Source organism: Rhinopithecus bieti, unplaced genomic scaffold (genome assembly GCF_001698545.2).
Source record: "Rhinopithecus bieti isolate Rb0 unplaced genomic scaffold, ASM169854v2 scaffold_30846, whole genome shotgun sequence".
Lineage (NCBI taxonomy): Eukaryota > Metazoa > Chordata > Mammalia > Primates > Cercopithecidae > Rhinopithecus > Rhinopithecus bieti.
Window position 1 is genome coordinate 134,526 of NW_016814438.1, and position 19,924 is coordinate 154,449.

Here is a 19,924-nt window from a genome sequence, read left to right on the forward strand (position 1 = left end):
TCTTATCAAGGTAAATGAAAACATTGTCACTCACAAAATCAATATCCAGTGCACAGTCTTCAGTTTATTCAACCTCTCCCAGCATTTCGCAGAATCAGTTACAACTTCCCTGAATCAATCATTGTCTCTGTTTGGTTTCCAAGACCCCCTTGGTTTTTCTCCTACTTCACCAATCTATCCTTCTAAGTCTCCTTTGCTAGGCCCTTCTCTGCTTTCTGATATTTTAAATTTGAGTGTCCCCAAGTTCGTCATTAGACTTCTTTTTATACTCACTCCCAAGGCTAGCAGTCCAGTATCAAGACTCAAATGCCATCTGTAGATCAAAGGCTACCACATGTAGATCTCCAGTCTCAATCTGTGCTCTATGCTCCTGACTCTTATATCCAGCTGCATACCACATCTAAGCATCACTACTTGATTGTTTAATAATAGGCTTCTCATATTTAAAATGCTCAAAACTAAACTCTTGGTTTCCTCTCCTGAATCTGCTCTACTCCCAGTATGCACCATTTAAATAAATGGCACAATCATTGACCTAGTTGCTCTGGCCAAAAATCTGGGAGTCATTCTTGGCTCTCCTTTTTAACTTACACCCCATGCCTTATTCATCATCAAATCCTGTCAATTCTGTCTTCAAAATGTACCCTCAGTCTTTTTTTCATCTCCACCCTCAACTCCCTAATCTATACCACTATCATTTCTCACATGGATTTCTGCAACCACCTCTTCACTGGTTTCTTTGGTTCCATTCTTGCCTTGCTGCCACCCTTCCTCCACAAAGCAGCCAGCCATGTTTTTAAAACAAGATTCAGACACCAACACTCCTTGCTCAGCTCCCTTCAGCAGCTGCCTTTTCACTTGGAATTTGCTCCTTTCACTGCAACCAGTATTCCATCTGCTCAAGTGTCTCCTTGGAGGAGAAGATTTCTCTGACACCCTGTATAGAACAACATCCTCTATTCCTCCATTTATCTCTCCCTCTTATTAGACTTCTAAAAAATTTATAGTACTTATCCCTGCTTAAACATTATATACTAAATATTATATATTAAATGTATATATGAAATATGTTATATTTATTTGTTTATTTCTTTATTTTTGCTCCTCTCCCCAACTAGAATGTAAGCTCCATGAGGCCAGGTTCCTTGTCTTTTTTGTCCTTGGTTGAATCTCCAGCACTAGAACAGGGCTTGCCACATAATATGTACATGTTAAATGAATGTTATATGTAATATGTGTTTATTAAATGAATGTATTTGAAGTCTTATCTTCACTACTTCTTAGTCCTATATCCTTACACAAATTTCTTACTGTCCCTACATTATAAATTTCTCAATTATAAATTTTTTAAACAAACAAACAACCCTCCCTTATTTTTCTTTCTGATGCTTTATTGGTACTTTCTAATATATTCAGCCTATCCTCAATTCCAGAGGTTAGTCAATGTTATGGTCACCCCAAAATTCATATGTTGAAGTCCTTGCCCCCAGTACCTCAGAACGTGACCTTACTTGGAAATACAATTGTTGCAGATGATATTACTTAAGATGAGGTCACACTGGAATATGGTGGGACACTACTTCAATCTAGTTCAATATGGCTGATGTCCTCATAAAAGGAAATTTGAGCACAGAGGTGTACACAGGGAGAATGTCTTGTGGAGATGGGAGTTATGCTGCCACAAACCAAGAAACTACCAGAAGGCAGAGAAGAGTCCTAGACCAGATATTTCCCTAGTGCCTTTGCAGGAAGAATGGCCAAAATAACACCTTGATTTCAGACTTCTGGTCTCCAGAATGTTGAAACAATACATTTCTCTTGTTCTAAGCCACCAAGTTTATAGTACTTTGTTACAGCAGCCTTAGAAAATGAATATAAATGAATATAGTCAGTCAGATATTATCCTCATTTAGTACATGAGGAAATCGCAGCTGAGAAAAGTTGAGTAACCTGCCTCAGGTTTCACAGCTAGAAACTGGTAGGGCTGAGCTTTAACCCCAGATCTGTATGGCTTCAAAGTCTTTGCACAGTGGCGGTGGTTCTTAGACACTGGTCCCTGGCCCTTGTTGGTCCAGAGCAGAAAGAGAAAAGTAAGTAGGATGCAGTGATTTTTCATCGAGCTAAAATGGCCTTCTTTTATTATAGATTTATTGCCTTCCTGCTATTTATTTTTTCTTCCTATTGTTTTGGTATTGTTCTTTTTATTTCTGAAACAATGGTGAGAATAAATAGTAGTTGGATTTTTTTTCATACATTTTTGTTTTGTTTTTTAATGTCTTGCATTTTATTGACAACATAAAAAGTTGGCAATTCTGTGGCCTATAGAAGTTTGTTCTGAAATGTTTCTGGTTTATTAAACATAAAAGTCTGCAAACAAATGTTCCAATGCTGTCCACTTTATGAAACAAGGCCTCAGCCTGGTCAACACTGTGAGGCCCCATCTATACTAAAACAAACAAACAGGAAATATCAGCTGGTCATGATGGCATACATCTGAAGTCCCAGCTACTCAGCAGGTTGAGGGAGGAGGATCACTTGACCCTAGGAGAGCCACACTGACACTGCAGCAAGGTATGATCACATCACTGCACTTGTGTTGCCTGGATGACAGAGCAAGGCCCTGTCGCAAAAAAAAAAAGGAAGCTCTTCATAAACAGTGACACACTTGGTAGAGAGAAGAAACTTTGCTCTCAATCAATTGTAGAGGTTCCTGCTCATAAACAAAGTGTCCGTGTTAATGGTCACAATCTCAATTAATTACCATGAAATTAATCTGATATAATCCCATGCAACGAATTTGTTTGAATTTAACAATATTCATTAATTCAGAAATTTCCTTAGTCTTGTCCCCTTCCTTTTTATGATAGATTTCCTAGTTTTCAGTAAAATTCTTGAGTTGCTTTTGACTTGATCCATTTTCTTTTGGGTTCAGGATTTGTGGGCTGATACAAATGTCTGAGGATTAAATAAGATCACTTCTGTTAAGTATCTAGAACACCACAAAAGCTATCAGTAAATGCTAGTTCCCCTCAAAGAAAGAAGTAGATTTATGCATCCAGAAGGGAAACGACTTTAGGACTAAAGGAGATTTATAGCAACTGGATGACTTTGCAAGATGGGCCAGTCTGGAGAGTGTTAATAAACTTCACTTTCTTGTTGAACATTCCATGATCCATGAATTTTATAGAAATTGTGGCAGTCTATTTTTATGAATTCATGTTCAAGAGTATGCGTGCATACATATAAACATAAGTATATATAGAAATTAATATATATTGATGTCATATACATCATTAATATAAATTTGATTGGTATGAGTGTGTGTACCTTCTTCAATTTCTGAGAAAACTCAGAAGGCAAAAGCGTTCATACATATAAGAGTTTGCCTTCTTTGCTTATCCATTATCTGATCCCCTATAATCTAATTTGGGGACCACCAATTAGTCCTATCCTGAGAAAACTTAGTTAAGACCATTTCAATCTATTCCTTTGCCAAAGTTATCTCAGACTTCAAATCAGTAAAGAAGAGATTCCTTCAGTCTGTGAGTACATATGGAGGGCTTACGATGTCCCAGGCACTACATTATTGAATGTATGCCTACATTATATGAATGCCAGAAGAACAATGTAATCAAGGTCATATTCTCCCTCTCCTTAGGCTCTCAGTCCAGGGAGTAATCAATTTAATAGATAATAGCTAACTACACAGCTGCATAGCATATATTTTTTAAAACATTTTAATAAAATTAACAAATAAATATTCTAAACTGTATAGGCTACAGGGACAAAGGGTAGAAGCCAGAGGGCCAGTCTTTCCTGCTCAGGCCCTCAGGTCCCCTTTAGAGAGACCCTGCTTTGGCCTGGTTTGGGGCTAGGACTGCTGACTTGGGGAGGCAGGGAGTGAACCCGGAATGGGTGATCTGGGCTCTTGCAAGCCATTCCTCTTTGTTGGTGTGTGGGAGGAGAGAAGAGGTCAAAGAAAGCAAGACCCTGCAAGAGGCATCCCAGTGATCCCTGGAAGTGACTGGGGTAAGGGGAGCACTATCCAAGAAGGGAGTGGGAGGGAGGGGGCAGTGAAGCAGGGCAGTGAGCCTGGCCAGCGGCGGGTGCAGATGCCATTCTACCCATGGCCACTCACTCTCGGACGTAGACCCTGGTGCACACAACATCATCAGTCCTCATGATCAGGATCAGCTCCCTATCATTGGTCAGTTCTCTGGTCCACAAGGTCTTGGGGCCTTCTCCCTTCAGGAGCTTTTGCTCACAGAACATTTTATTCTCACTCTCCCATTTCACCAGGCTCTTACAGGGCCTCCCATCCACAGTCTGCTCCTCTAACTCCTCCCCAACCTTGAAGTTAATCTCTGTGGTGCACACGGTGGTGGAGGTTTTGATGTAGAAAGTGTCTCCCTCCTGTTTGATCTCCACTACTGGCTTGGACGCTGCAGCCACAGCAATCTTCCTCAGCATCACATTCACCCCCAGCACTTTGAGCAAATCCTCAAAGTTTTCCGATCGAATGATTTTCCAATTGCCAGAGAAGTTTGGCATGGTGGCAGCGTGGGTGGCGGTCCCCTTAGACCTCTAGGCTGGAGCACTGGACACTGTCTTTTAGTCAAAAGAGACGTCGCCGTTGCCGGGTTGTGAGGTTCAGGTACCAAGACATGACCAGGGACAACCCCAAAGCTCTGCATAGCATATTTTTATAAGGACTTTCATTAAGGTGCTATAAAGGCTGAGAGGAATGGCATCTAATAACTCAGTCTGGGGACTGAGGTCATGAAGGCTTCTGGAAGGAGGGGATGAGCCTTAAGCTGGGTCTTAATGGATGAGTAGGAGATATCGAGATATCCAAACAACAAGTGTTCCAATCAGAGTAAGAAGCATATGCAAAGAGATGGTAGGGGGTTAACCACGGAACTCTGGAGGAGTGAAATTTTATCCATTTAGCACTTAATAACATAAGTACATGTGATGGAAAAAAGACTAACTTGAGAGTAGAAATACCAGAGACTAATCATTTTTTTAAATGAACTTCTTCAATGCAATGAAGGCTAAAGTGGAAAATGTCATGCATTATAGTTAGACTGTCCTGATTCATTCAAGCTGACCTTTACAAGTTGCTTAACTTCTCTGAATTATACCTTGGTTCCTCATCTATAAAATGAGGATAATATTATCTAGTTCATACAGCTGTTGTGTTCTTATGAAATAAAAAAAATGTAAACTATCTTGTTTCTCACACAATGTACTTACATTAAATGTCAAAATAAGACACCAGACTAAATGTCAGTTCATGTCCTGAAAACACTTGTGTCATTGTGAATAAGAGCCTTCATCACTCATGCCAACTCTGGTTTCCCATTGGGATATATTTATCTGTTTACTTCCTAAACCAGTGGTTTCAAAACTTTGCTTGCTGACACCATCATTTAAAATCATCTTGCGTACTCACCCATTATCTTAATATTTACATATTTATAAATTATTGTGTAACCATATTACTGTGGCACAATGTGGCACACTATAAAACATATAACAAAACAGAAATTTAAAGGCTGTGATGAAGAATTAATAAAAAGAGAAGGTCTTGGCTACCACTGGGGTACGTATAATCACTTTGAAGAATACCAAGATCTCCTAGAGAGAAAAGACCTAATGTCATTCATTTATGGAGCACCCAGAAGCACAGACCAAGTACTAAAGAAATATCTAGGAATTGAAGAAGCAACACCAGAACATTAGAAAAAACCCAAAAAACTCTGTGGCCTACTAGTGCCACTATCTGTCCAAACCAGTTTTTTAGTTTTTATTTTTAATATATATTTTAATTACAGTACAAGTTTAATATAGTAGAAATGTTAAACAACCAAAACATAATGGCTTTCCCGCGCAAAGGTCAGTGGCAAATACAGAGTTAATATTCATTATTTTTGAAAGAGCTAATTGTAATAATAACCATTTGCTGAATACTTATAAGGGGCAGGCACTACATTAATGCCTTTACAAGTACTTATTTGCTCTTTACAATAATCTGGACGCCATACTGCACCTCTGTAGAGGGTATCAAACATTTTGGTCCATGCTGTGGGTGGGGGTGGGGGGGTGTCTGCAAACCATGGCCTGTGGGCAAACCTGTCCCACTGTCCATTTTCATATAGTCTACAGACTATATAAGAATGTTTTTCACATTTTCAGTTTGTTGAAAGAAAAATCAGAAAAGAAACTTTTATATGAAAATCACATGAAATTCAAGTTTCATGAATTTCATGACCATAAATAGTTTTATTGAATCACAGCCACATCCATTTACGTATTTATGTATTGTCTATGACTGCTTTTGCACTACAATGGCAGAGTTGACTATTTCAGTAAAGATTGTATGACCTATAAAATATAAAATGCTTGGTATCTGGCCCCTGACAAAACAAATTTGCTGGCCCCTTGTGTATATAATTGGAGTCTACTGGACATGTGCACGTTGCAGCTTGCATGGCTATAAATCCTGGTTCCAATAACAATCTTATCTGGAAATGTAGGTTCAGAGAGGTTGTCACTTGTCCATGCACTTAGGAAATGGCAGAATCAGAGGTTTTTAGGATAATTTTTTAAGGCTGAAATATGCACTTGATTTCACCTAGAGTTCAGGACCGTTTTCTCTTATGGTCTTTTCTGGCTATGTACCTTAACTAGTCACATGTAATATAACTTCCCCTCTGGCTCCACTGTCTTCTCTGTACTCTCCTATCTAGCTTTTAATATATTTATTGCTAAGGACAGGGTAGGGTGGGGAACAGGTCAATGGAACAAAAGTACAATTCATTCATTCACAATACTTTTCATTCTACCTCTTCAAGTCTCTCAAGTACACACTTGGCCCCTGCGTATGAGGCTCTGCTGTCTCTGGCTGAGCTGAAAGTGATGAAAAGGACATGTGATGGAATGCTGGAAACCTCATTACTGGCTCTTCGCCTACAGAAACTCAGCCAGCTTATCTTCTTTCCCAAGGAACTTCAAACTTACACTGGCTCAGCTGGTTCTTTCTAGGTGCCTGTAATAAGCTGCTCTGCCCAGTGGAGATCAGAAGCCGATAGAAGATACTCTGCATATGCTTTTCTGTCCTGGAGAATATGTTCCCTTTCTTCTCGTTCTCATTGTAGCAGATTCTCCCAGGGTCTTGGCCACTCCTGGGTTGTAATGTGGATACCGAAAAGTGCAAGTTACAATAATTTTTTCCTGGATGGTATCCAGAAGACCCAGACATGTGAACATAATTTCTGTGGCTGCCCAATTATAGCTATAACTTCACTTCTAAGCAAGGACAACTACACTGGCAGGACATGGACTATGTAAAGTTGTAAGAAGAGCTTTCATATATATTAATCTCCTTTTGACTCCTCCCAGCAAACAGGAATTTGTTATTCCCATTTTATAGATTAAAGATGCTGGGACTCAAGAGGAACTAAGCAGTGTATATTTTGTATGTATCCGGTAAGTGGTAGATCTGAGCTTCAAACCTGAAGCTTTCTGACACCTAAGTACCTGTCATTTCAGTAAAGGAGTCTGTTATAAAGACATCAGTTTGTTGCCATAATAGTGATTAAAAAATAAGCAAACAAACACCCCTCCCCTGCCACAAATCATGGCATGATTATTCTTTATAATCGGGATGCAGTATAGCATAATGGAGTTCAGTGATGAGCAGGGCTTAAAGTTATTGGAAAATCATTTAAACAGCTTGATTCTCTGTAAATTTATCTGTAAAATGGAAGTAATAACATGCCTAACTTTTAGGATCATGGTAAAGGTTATATAAAAGAATGTAGGTCTTCTGTTTATATGAAATGCCTAGAATAGGCAAATCCATATGGATGGAAAATAGATTGATGGTGCCTAGGGCTGGAGGTAGGGGGTGGGAGGAAATGAGGAGTTGCTAATAGTTATGGGGTTTCTTTTGGAGATGATGAAAATACTCTAAAATTGATTATGGTGATGGTTGTACAACTCTGTGAATATACTAAAACCCATCGAATTGTATACTTTAAACAAGTGAATAATATGGTATATGAATTTTAAAATGATGTAGGTAAAGGGCTTAGCACAGTGCCTGGCACAAAATAAATGCTTTATAAATGTTAATTTTTGTCATTATTGTTTTGAGGCAGAGATTATCTGGTAAGCTAAACTCATTTCCTCTCCTCCCAGAGCACAAAACTAGACTCTACCCTAAAAATTAGGTGTGGCCATGTGTCTGAGTTCGGGCCAAGGGAATGTGAGTTCTGGCCAATGTAAGGGAACAAGCCTGGCCCATAAAATTATTCCCCTCACAAGCCTTCATGTTGTTTCCCTTCTACTAGCTTGATGCAATGAATCATTTGGCTTCAGAGCTACATGTTGAAGATGAAGGAGCCACAGTGTGGAAAGGCTAAAGTTTCTGAATCACTGACCAGGGGAGAGTTGCCCATTAGCCAAGAAGACCAGCTTAAAGCTTTCTGAGAAAGTAAATAAGCTTCTAATTGTTTAAACCTTCATTTATTTTGAGTTTTGATTATAACAGCTACTGGTATTATTATAACTAACATGTTATTGTTAGTTTTTACAGTACCAAATTGAGGAGAAGTGTCAGCCCTTGTCATACGCCTGAAATAAATTCACTGTAGATTGGCTGACCATGCTGGGTCTGGGGGCATGAGTGCACATAGGAAAAGCTGTCTGGTGAATTTGAGCATTATTTTAGTACTGTTGAATAGTCACTGGACAGTTTGAGTGTAGTATGCAGCTTCTAATTACCTTCGCCAACTTTGGGGAAGCAGAGTCCTTGTTTTGGCCTCCAGTCCCTTCAGGAAGGGCCAAACGAACAGCAGGCAGCATGCAGTCGAGCCATGCACAGTAGCAGGGTGTGGAAACGGCGAAGGCAGCTCTGTGCCTGCTGCTCCACCCTTCTCTCCTGCCCTCCTTTGAGGAGGACACCATACCCTGTCCTCTTCCCTTTTGATAAAAGGGAAAGTAATACAAATGAAAGATGTGACCCAATCACATTATTTTGTCCTTGCTTAGTGCTTTTTAAAGCAGTATCCTACACTCTAAATGTGGAAGGCAGAGACAGCTTTTAGCTCTCTGGGTGAATAATGCCAAAGTATTTGACTGCTATTGTCTCTGTTTCAGAGGGTTTGCTGTCAGAAGGAAAGGCTCTGAGTCATTCTTTAGAAAAGGTGAACAGAGGATATGCAACCACAAGCCAAAGGTGACAGATCGGAAAGGGACCAATCACTGGGAGCAGGGATTCTCGGGTTTGTGAGCCCCTTCCTCGTGCAATTGTGTCAAATTGGGCCACAAACGCCTTCTGTATCTTTCTCACAGAGGAGTGCTGTAAAACCCAATGGGCATGTAAAGTGAAGTACAGGCAGATCTTATAAAAATAGCTATTGATTCCTGAGTGTTTACTGTGAAACCTTCTTACATAGCTTGTTTAATCTTCTTGACAAGTTTAATACATAAGTATTATTATTGGCCCCACTTAAGAGCTATTGAAACTGAGGCTCAGAGGTTAAGCAAAGCAGTGTCCCCAGGATGACACAGGTAGTAAACAACAGAGCTGGGACTCTAGGAATTGAGGGATGCCAAAAGACTACATTTCTTACCACCATGCCCTTCAAGGACTTCAAACAAACAAAAAGCATTAGCAAGGTAAATGGCTCTTCTGCTGGAGAATCTAGAATGTCCAAAGCCAAAATGCCTACCCTTGAATAGAAAGAACATCCTACAAGGCTGCCTGTGTTCAGCATATTAAATGCCCAAGAGAATAATGAAACAGATAAGAAAAGGGAAGAACAAAGGCCATTGTCCCGGGCCCTGGAGACTAGCCTGCCTGAACATGATTCACAGTCATTCATGGACTCAGACCTCACAGATTTTGAATATCAGATCATTGCAGATAGAAATGTGAACTTCCAGATAGCAACCATGTCTTCTTGCTGAAAATAGCTTCCCTCCCCCCAGCACAAAGTCATAAAGAAAGAAAAAAGAATCTTAATTTCCTTCTGCTTCCTGTTTGCCAGACTGTTCCTTTTTTCCTTCAACCTCACGGTCCCATTGTTTCTCTCATTTCTTCTTAGTATGCTCTATTTAAACCAGATGGAGCAGTAGCATTTTGAAGAGATTTTTGAACCCAAGGGACTCGCATCATAAATAAATAAACAAATGAACACTTCTGCAATTGGCAAATCAGGCAGGAATGGGTTTAACAACTGAACTGGAAATGTAGCTGAAAATCTACTCCATGATGAAAGATTGGAATGCGGCACAAGTTCTCTTCACGGAATAGGTAACTACACTGACTTCTTTCAGTAAACTGGGGGCTAAAGAGAGAAGCAGTGGGGAAGCAGTGGCAAAGAGCTTCAGAGACACATTCAGTGGCCCCCTGTCTACTTTGCATTAACAATATGCTGATACATTATCCCATGGTTGCTATGAAATATTTGTTCACCACCTATAAAAGTAAGGCATTTTCAAGTGCTGGTTTTCTTTAAATACATTCTCTTTCTTTTAGGTCTTACATAATTCAACTATCATTCCATGTGAGGCTTAATTTAAAGAAAACCATAAGTTGAGTTAATTCACTGTGAAGGGTTATGGAAGCTATATTTATTCCAGAGAGTCAGCAGCAGTGTAATGGAGCATCTATTATATGCCTGACCTAGTGCCAGGTTCTGGGAATACAAACATGACTAGCCCAGCCCCTGCCCTTAAGACGTTCACAGAACTCCAAGGATTCACAAACTAAGTGAAAGTGAAAGACATGTTACCACTATTAAGATAGAAGAAAATATATGAGGTGCTTAGCGATCACCTCTAATGAGGGAGAAGGTATGTGTGGGGAGGGAAAGAGGATAGAGTTTGTGATTCAGTAAGAGTCCTGGCTGCGGTGGCTCACGCCTCTAATCTCAGCACTTTAGGATGCCGAGGTGGGTGGATCACCTGAGGTCAGGAGTTCGAGGCCTGTCTGACTAAGATGTTGAAACCCCTGTCTCTACTAAAAATACCAAAATTAGCTGGGTATGGTAGTGGGTGCCTGTAATTCCAGCTACTTGGGAGGCTGAGGCAGGAGAATCATTTAAACCTAGGAGGTGGAGGTTGCAGTGAGCCGAGATGGTGCCATTGCACTCCAGCCTGGGTGACAGAGTGAGACTCCGTCTCAAAAAAAAAAAAAAAAAAAAAAAAAAAAAAAAAAAATCCCCTGTCTGTCTACTTATAAGACCTAAGAAGCTGTTAACCAAGGAGAAGAGGTTGATGGTCCGGGCAGAGAGCACACGAGGAATGGGGACAGGCTCCACTGTGGTGTGAAACAACCTGAAGGTTATGTTGTAGACGTTTGAACCCAGCTGGAAAACAGACTCCGAGGAGAGAAATAAGAGACAGGCCTGGGAGTCAGGGGGTGGATCATTCTCTGTCATGTGGTTCAGGGGACTCCATCGCATAGGCCATGGGAGCCTCTGTAAGACTTTAAACAGCAGAGTGAACATGATCTGATTTGCACTTTAGAAGATCACCTTGGCAACCATGTGGAGGATGGACTGGAGGTGTTGAGGCTGGGAGCATAGAGAACAGTTAGGAGGCAATGGCAGCAGTCCAGGTAGGAGGGATAGGGCCTGATCTTAGATGGCAGCAGTGGGGATGTAAAGAAAAGGAGGGAGAACTAATATTAGGAAGGAGAAAATCTGGGCTGGAGGTAATGAAATCTAGATTCTAGTCCTAGCTTTGACACAATCTCTTAAAGTGACCTTAGACAAGCCCTTTCTTTTCTGGACCCTGTTTCCCAACGTGGCAGGTGAGAGGGGGACATTTGGTGGCTATATGAGAATGCACTTTATATATGTACTTGATTATTATTATTTACTCATTAGATAAGCCAGTCAGTCAGTCAGTCAGTAAAGGCATTCATTCCTTGAGTCACAGTTCTGGGCATCTTGATATGAAAAAGCAAAATGGTAGTACAAAAAAATCCAACCAAGGGAATGAGGAGATTTGAAGTCCATAAGCATTTACTGATCATATGTTAAGTACAAAATGTACATCATAATACACTATAGATACGATAGAAATAGAAATGACCAAGATGTGGTCTCTACCTTCTGAGAGGGAAATGAGGCAGCCTATGATTAATTCAATTCAACAAATATTGAGTAAGTGCCTATGTGCAGAGTATTGTGTCTGTCATAGTAAGGAAAGAGAGAAATCGGACATGGTCCCTGACATGAAGGACTTCGTGGCCACAAGTGATATTGCTATTGGAGAGCTGCAAATCACTAGGGGAGCCCAAGACAAAAGAGAATATGTACCAAGTCAAAATCCATTTTAATTTTGCCATCCTAAACAGAAATATAATTTCCCTTTCTGTGGTTCAAGGCTGCTAAGAGTCACCTTCAGGAAAGCAGATGAAAGAAGAGATCATTCACTTTACTCTAAACAAATATTTTTCTATGGGTGAGGTCCTATACTAGCTGTTCAATGTACGAACAACAAGACATGCTCTTTACCCGCAAAGAAATGAGTCAGTGTTTATAACATTTTGGATTGTGGGGAAGAGAAAGTAGAAGTTTGGTTCTACTTTTTCTACCCAACAATTCAAAGTGCCTTGAACAGTGCTTAGCATATGGTAGGTGCTCAATAAATGATCAACTGAAGTGAACAATATTAAATTTGCTACTTACAGAAAGAAAATGAAGTTGACTCTAAAATAACAAATACATGACATCTAATTATCCAAAGAATACACTTAGGAAAGAGTACTTTTATGTAACAAGTCATGAGTAATTAATCAAACCACAGGCCACTGGCTTGTTGTAATACTAATTCAAACAAGGTTTCTAAGCAGCAGGTCTCCACTCCCAAAGTCTTGGGAAGCAGATGGTACCTAATTTGCTTTAAGAGGCATTTGGTTGACCACACTTGGTTCTTTAAGCCAGAGTAAGTTCTTCAGCTTTTGGAACTCTCTTTAAGAGAAATCAACCTCCAACCCCTTATATATAACAAGCTGATCTGTTTCTAAACATGTAATCTAGAAAGATCAAACTTGGGAATGGTGTTGCTTAGAAAGAAAAATAATGTCTTTGGGGGCATGGCAGGGGGATTCTACTAGCAACCTGGCCAAGAAAAGTTGCTGACTTGGCATATAAGGTATGTAAAGAGCTTGAAAAAAATTAAAGGTGCTAACAATGCAGGTGGGATTTAAAAAGAACACACACCACATTGTGGTATTTTTTCAAGAACAGAGAGGCCCAGAATATTGAGATACCAGCTGGTAAGAATTATGACATTTACTTTAAAATCTTTGGCCAGTAAGAAGTGATTCTAAAAGACTTGCAATAGGTTTGGCTCATGGACTCTGAACCTTGTTACAGGCCAACTTGATAAAACACAGTGATTTCACATAGGAGCTTTTGATTAAAGACTAGCTTGATTGTCATCCAGTCTCTGCCACGTACTAGCTGCTACAAACTTGGATAAGTCATTGAGTCTCACTTAAGCATCAATGCCATCTGTAAATGAAGACTATGATGCCTAATGTCACAGGGTTGTGATGGGGAGTACATGAGATAATAGAGGTAAACAGCTTAGTACAGTGCCTGATATGTAACAAGTATGGTGACTATTACTATTATAATTATGTTTGCTGAAAGGGAAATGTTCATTCCAAAATTGGCTAAAAACCCTGTTTCAAACATTTCTGAGACTGAAATGAAATATATAGACGATAGGTTTGCAGAAATGGCAGTGGGTGCTTCATTTTCATATAATTACAATGTGCAGAAGAACAGAGCAGCATCTTATGCCAATCATGAATCTTTTCTCATAGTAAAAATATTTTGTGAGTGAACCTGAACTGTATGTACAATACTAAATATGTACTTCCATGTGACATTTGGTAACATGGGTTTCTTTTGAATTCTATTTGATGACATAATATAGAGAAACCTAGCTTGGAATGACCTCAATGCAAATATCATCTCTGTCATTTAAGGACTGTAAGCTCTGGCAAAAAAAAACTTTCTGATCCTCAGTATACACATCTGTAAAACAGCGATAATAATTGTACTATAGTTTACATGATTTTGAAAGAATTTCATGAGAGGATAATAATATCTTTAGTGAGTTTTTGCCATGTGGCAAGCTCTGAAAGCCTATCCTAAATTATCTTTTCCTCATCCTATGTTATCTCTTCCACATCTTATGTTACCTTCCAGAAGTGTGGTTGTAAAGTCAGGGTCTGCAGCCAAGAGTTCAGAACCAGCCAGGTGGGATCAGGTGATTAGAGAGGCAGAGGGCTGCTAAATGATAGCCAAAAATATCAGTAGCTTTTACTGCATTCTAGAGAGAGCTGTGTCTTTGACATGTTAGAAGTGGACTGCAGGTAGAAGTCCAGCAGGGGCAGGAAAAAAATAGTTCTGAATATATGCAAACATCAGAAACTTTGGGACCTGTGATCTTGCCCTAGGTTTCCAAAGCTAATTACAAATAACTGCTTCCAAATGTCTGTCTAGCGAAGACATCTAAAGGGCCCCAATAAAGGCAGATAGGAGCATAAGGATAGATGCCCCAAATATATCAAATGGGTAAAAAAAGATGCAAAGAAGAAAACAAAGCACATCAACCTGCTCTGCTCCAAGTGAAAGTTATTTAGCTCCTGGAACTGGTTTCATCTTTAAAATTGAGGTAATAAAACTATGGCACAATTTACATTGGGCTACTCTGCACTTGCAAGAAAGAATGGAGAAACTTTCTATGTACTGATGATACATAAGGATCTCCAAGACACAGTATTAAGTAAAAAATAATAATAATGGCCGGGCGCGGTGGCTCATGCCTGTAATCCCAGCACTTTGGGAGGCTGAGGTGGGTGGATCTCAAGGTCAGGAAATTGAGACCATCCTGCTTAGCACGATGAAGCCCCATATCTACTAAAAATACAAAAAAAAAAAAAAAAAAAAAAAAAAAGCTGGGCATGGTGGCGGGCGCCTGTAGTCCCAGCTACTTGGGAGGCTGAGGCAGGAGAATGGAGTGAACCTGGGAGGTGGAGCCTGCAGTGAGCTGAGATCATACCACTGCACTCCAGCCTGGATGACAGAGAGAGACTGTCTCAAAAAAAAATAACAATATTTTTTAAAAATAATAATAATATAGAATACTGTTTATAGAATGCTCCTTTGGTATATAAGAATGGGGCTAAAAATTTATCTATCTATCTATCTATCTATCTATCTATCTATCTATCTATCTCTATCTTTCCATGTATGTATGTATGTATGTGTATATACATCTGTCTTTCTTTGTATGTATGTATATATGTATCTATCTGATTTATCTATCCCCCCACCACACAAGCACGCACACACACACACACACACACACACACACACACACACACACACACACAAATATAGTTTGCTGCATTTGTAAAGAAAACTCCAGAAAGACACAAAAACCTAAAAATAGTGATTAGCTTTGTAAGATGAATGAGGGCAGGAGAGGAACAAAAGTTTTCAATAAATACCTTATAAAAATTAAATGTTTAAATTAATTTAAATAATAAAATTAGGATAGCAATTGGTACATGCCTTATAAGATTGTTTTGAGGAGTAAATAAAATAATGTATTGAAAGAGCTTAACCATGCGGCTTGACACACAGTAAGCATTAACACACATCAGTGAAGATTATCCTCTCCTTTTGAGAAAGAGTGGGAAGGAGCCCTTCCTTGGCCTTAACTTTCTGCTCAAGGGCCAAAGAGAAGTGGAGACAAGTTGTAGGAGGCTGGCTGCTGGGGCTGTCATTGAGACTTAAGGAGCAAAGAGGCTGTGATGACCTTCTGGTATCTTCCTAGGTCATGCAGCGCTATTCCCAGATATTTGAGAGAAAAAGCCCACTTAGAAATAAAGATGGAGCTTTTACTCAGGAACCTGAACACAGTGGATGAAAGACTACAAAAAAGTAGAGAATCAAAATCCAACACACACCAGATCGATCCATGACTCTGAGAGTTAGAAATGATTTAAAAACAAGAATGTCTTAGAACAAAATGAGAAAAGATGAACAGATGCCAATGAAAAGTTATTTTCTTTCACTGTGTTCCTAAAAAATTTCTTCAATGTCCTTAAATAATATATCTTGGGGGATTAATTGGAAATGCCACAATGGAATGAAAATAATAAAATAAAACTGTCTCTGAATAAAACCCTTTATATAGTCACAAAATTAATAATCTACATTTTTTTGCTCCATCTGCATTGAAAAGGAAAATTTAATAATCAGATACAAAAGGTAGGAAATTACAATGAATCACAAGTGTTCAGATATTGTAACCCAAACAATTGCTCTAGTAGTGCCTGCTTTACTTAGGGTTATGCTAAGTGGCTGACAATATAAAGACTCTAATTCTTTCGGTTTCTTTAAAATTAAAACACAGCATTTATAACATAGAAAAGCACCATTTTGGGTACTTGTTGGGGAAATAGCACACAACAGGATGTCTTGGCTTTGTTAGACACTTCTTTAAGTAGATTCTATAAAAGGAGCAAGCAGGCAGGAGTCTGGGAGATGGTGATGAGGCATCCCCTTTGGGTAGCTGCCATATTGTTATTTATGGTGGTTAAAAATTCCAGCTCTGAAAGTAGAAAGATCTGAACACAAACTCTGTCTCTCATTAGTTGAGTAACTTTGGCAAGTTACTTCACTTTGCTGAACTTCAATTTCCCATCGATAAAATTAGGATAAATATAATCCCTACCTTATAGGGATGTTATGACGATCCAAAGAGATAATGCTTTCAAGAACTTAAATATACCTTTCTTAGAACAGTGCTTGGAGCATAGTAGGTATCAGTAAATATTATCCCTGATCATTAACATCTATCTTTTTATTCATTCATCCATCCATTAAACCATCCTTTAGCGGCCACTTCAGGTCAATCTTTGGGTTAAAGAAAGGAAATCAAGGAAGAATAAGACATAGTCCTTGTACACAGAAAGCTCTCAGCTCAGTAAGTGAAGATGAACAAAGACTACATGGAATTAGGGACGCTGTGAAAGAAGTCAATGTCAGTTATACTGGGACATACAAAGGAAGAGGTTGATGAGGAAGGGGTATCATAGAGAAGATGATACTTAATGAAAGGCTTGAAAAGGCTTGAAATGTGTGTACATACAAGGCATTCAGGACAAAACAACAGAAAGGGCACAGACACTGGGATAACCAGTAGTGGTAGGGAGGGAAAAGAAGTCTAGTATGGCTGGGTCCCAGAGAACAAGTGAGCCAGGTAAGCCTGGAGAGGCCTAGGGGCCACATTACATAAGGCTGAGTATACAAGGAAGTTTCTGTAATTTGGTGTTTAACAAATCAACTTACTTAATTTGAAGTTGAGAGATAGTCAGCATTGCCCTGTCAGGGAAACATCCTGAGGCTATTCCACATTATTATAGTAGAAAGATGATTTTGTACTTTCTTTGTCAGCTGTATAAGATACCTACTGAAAGAATATCTTGCCTGATCTTGCCAGGGACTTACCCCCTTTGCAAACTCAGTGTTGGCTTGGGATCAGGATATCTCAGCAAATTCCCCTTAATGCTCACTTTTTTTCCCCCCTAACACATCTTCTCTTAAACAGGTAGTTCACTTCTGTACAAAAGGATTAATAATGTCAGTACTGATTTAAAAAGTGCTTTTTAAGGGGGTGTGGTGAAATGACTAGGATATAGACACCCACAGTTTCAAACATCTTCTGCTACTTAACAGTGGTGTGAATTTGGACAATATTTTACCTTTATAAATCTCAATTTCCTGATCTACAAAAAGGTAGAATGTGACTTATCTCATGGGGTGTTGAGAGAAGCAAATGTGGTAATTAATGCTAAGTATCTGTTATCAAGACTGACAAAGTTCTACAAATGGTAGCTGTCATTATTGCCCATGAAGGTAAAGTAGGTGATTTACATGGCAGCCTTGGGAGAAAGAAATGAGTCTGTTGGGAAAGAAGAAAGCCAGGTTTGTTTGGAGGCAGAGAAAGCTAGGGCACCTTGCACTGCTCAGTTGTGCCATGTTCTGACTGGGGCTGGGCCCAGAGAAAGCTCTAATTCCTGTGTGTTGATTGAAATTGTGGTCGAAGACACTGATCTCTCTTTCTCTCTGGTGCTCATGAAAATTCTTCCTAGCTAGCCTGAGCTTCATGGACAAATAAAGGCTAACCAAAGCACTTTCTTTTAAAAGTTTCAAGTTACTTAAGGTCTCTAGAGTTGGAGCAGAAAGAGATGCTAATAGTGAAACTTGCTAAATACAGCAATTTTTCTGCAGTCCATACAAATTTTATTAGTTAAGGAGATGATGGGAAGAAAGCAAATATACTCTGTTGGTAAGGAATTGCAGTTCTTCCGAAAAGCGCTGTAAATGATAATATAATGATGCATCAATCCAGTCCCTAGTGGGGAAAATACATTATTCTCTATGGTACATCTGTGCTGTTCCAGCATTTCACAGACAAGACTGAACTCTCACATAGCCCCAGGAAAGCCACATGCTCTTGCCTTTTAACCCAGTATCTTTAACTGGTTAAAGCCCATTTCCTGTGTAGCTCACAAATATGTTTATAATAAAGGTCACCTACAATGGCATATAAAGGGAATCTCTCTTAACATATCACACAGATTCTATAATCTGGATCCTGTAAACCCACTGATGAAAAAAACAGTGATAAAGAAACAAAATGGGACTTTATTAACCTAGGTTCTTGAATTGTAATGTTTAATGCCAAGCATTAATGGAATAGTACACATAAAAATTTCAACAAACGGCAGGGCTCGGTGGCTCATGCCTGTAATCCCAGCACCTTGGGAGGCTGAGGCAGGTGGATCACCTGAGGTTAGGAATTCGAGACCAGCCTGACCAACATGGAGAAACCCCGTCTCTACTAAAAATACAACATTAGCCGGGTGTGGGGGTGCATGCCTGTAATCCCAGCTACTCATAAGGCTGAGACAGGAGAGTTGCTTGAACCAGGGAGGCGGAGGTTGCAGTGAGCCGAGATTGTGCCGTTGCACTCCAGCCTAGCTAACAAGAGTGAAACTCAGTCTCAAAAAAACCCCAAAAAATTACAACAAAAACAAAAGTTTTCTTTACATTTCAAATAATTCTTTTCCATGCCAATTATCTTGAAAAGCTTTGGTTTTTAGATATGAGCTCTGAAAGATCATATAAATAACCCATAACAAACTAACCTAATACTCATCATGACAGTAGTGAAAAATCAGAAACAACCTAAAAGTTTAATAATGGCAAATAGGCTAAGTCAATAGTGCCACATCCCTATTACGGAAACTTAGATCTCTTTTAAAACTTACTTTTACAAAAGAAAAAAAAAGTATGGACATGAAGAAGTGCCCACAAAACATTGTTAAAGGAAAAAGGAGGTATCAACTACCATAACTACCATATACAACACAATTACAATTTTATAGGATGCTGAAAATAAATGGCAAGGACCTACAACAAAATCAATAGTGATTTTTTATTATCTTATTTATTTTTTATAATTTTAAAAAATCCCAATAAAATATCCTTTTAAGATATTTAACTTTCTAAGTAAAAGCTTGGCAGGCTGTGGAAGTATAAAAAACGAATGCATCTGAAAACATGAAAAACTTTGTCTGCATGAAAAACATATGTAACATATTTTAGATGACATTATTAAATGCTTATGCTATAATGTAACTAAAATGAACCAGGGTAGTAAGTTGTACATATAATATAACCTCCCTTATGTATTTCATAAACAGAAATGGAACTAAAATGAGATAAAAAGGGAAACCAGTGGTTGCCTCTGGATAGTAGAAATTATGGCTTAGTCCTTCTATTGTTTTTTTTTTTTTTTTTTTTTTTTT

The 19,924-nt window shown here is 39.0% G+C and overlaps 1 protein-coding gene and 1 pseudogene across 5 annotated transcripts in view; both read right to left on the minus strand.

Moving 5' to 3' along the window:
• DLG2 (discs large MAGUK scaffold protein 2) overlaps positions 1-19,924 on the minus strand; it is a 2,095,027-nt gene that overhangs the window by 53,597 nt on the left and 2,021,506 nt on the right. The window lies entirely within an intron of this gene.
• On the minus strand, positions 4,135-4,551 carry LOC108514590 (cellular retinoic acid-binding protein 2 pseudogene; annotated as a pseudogene).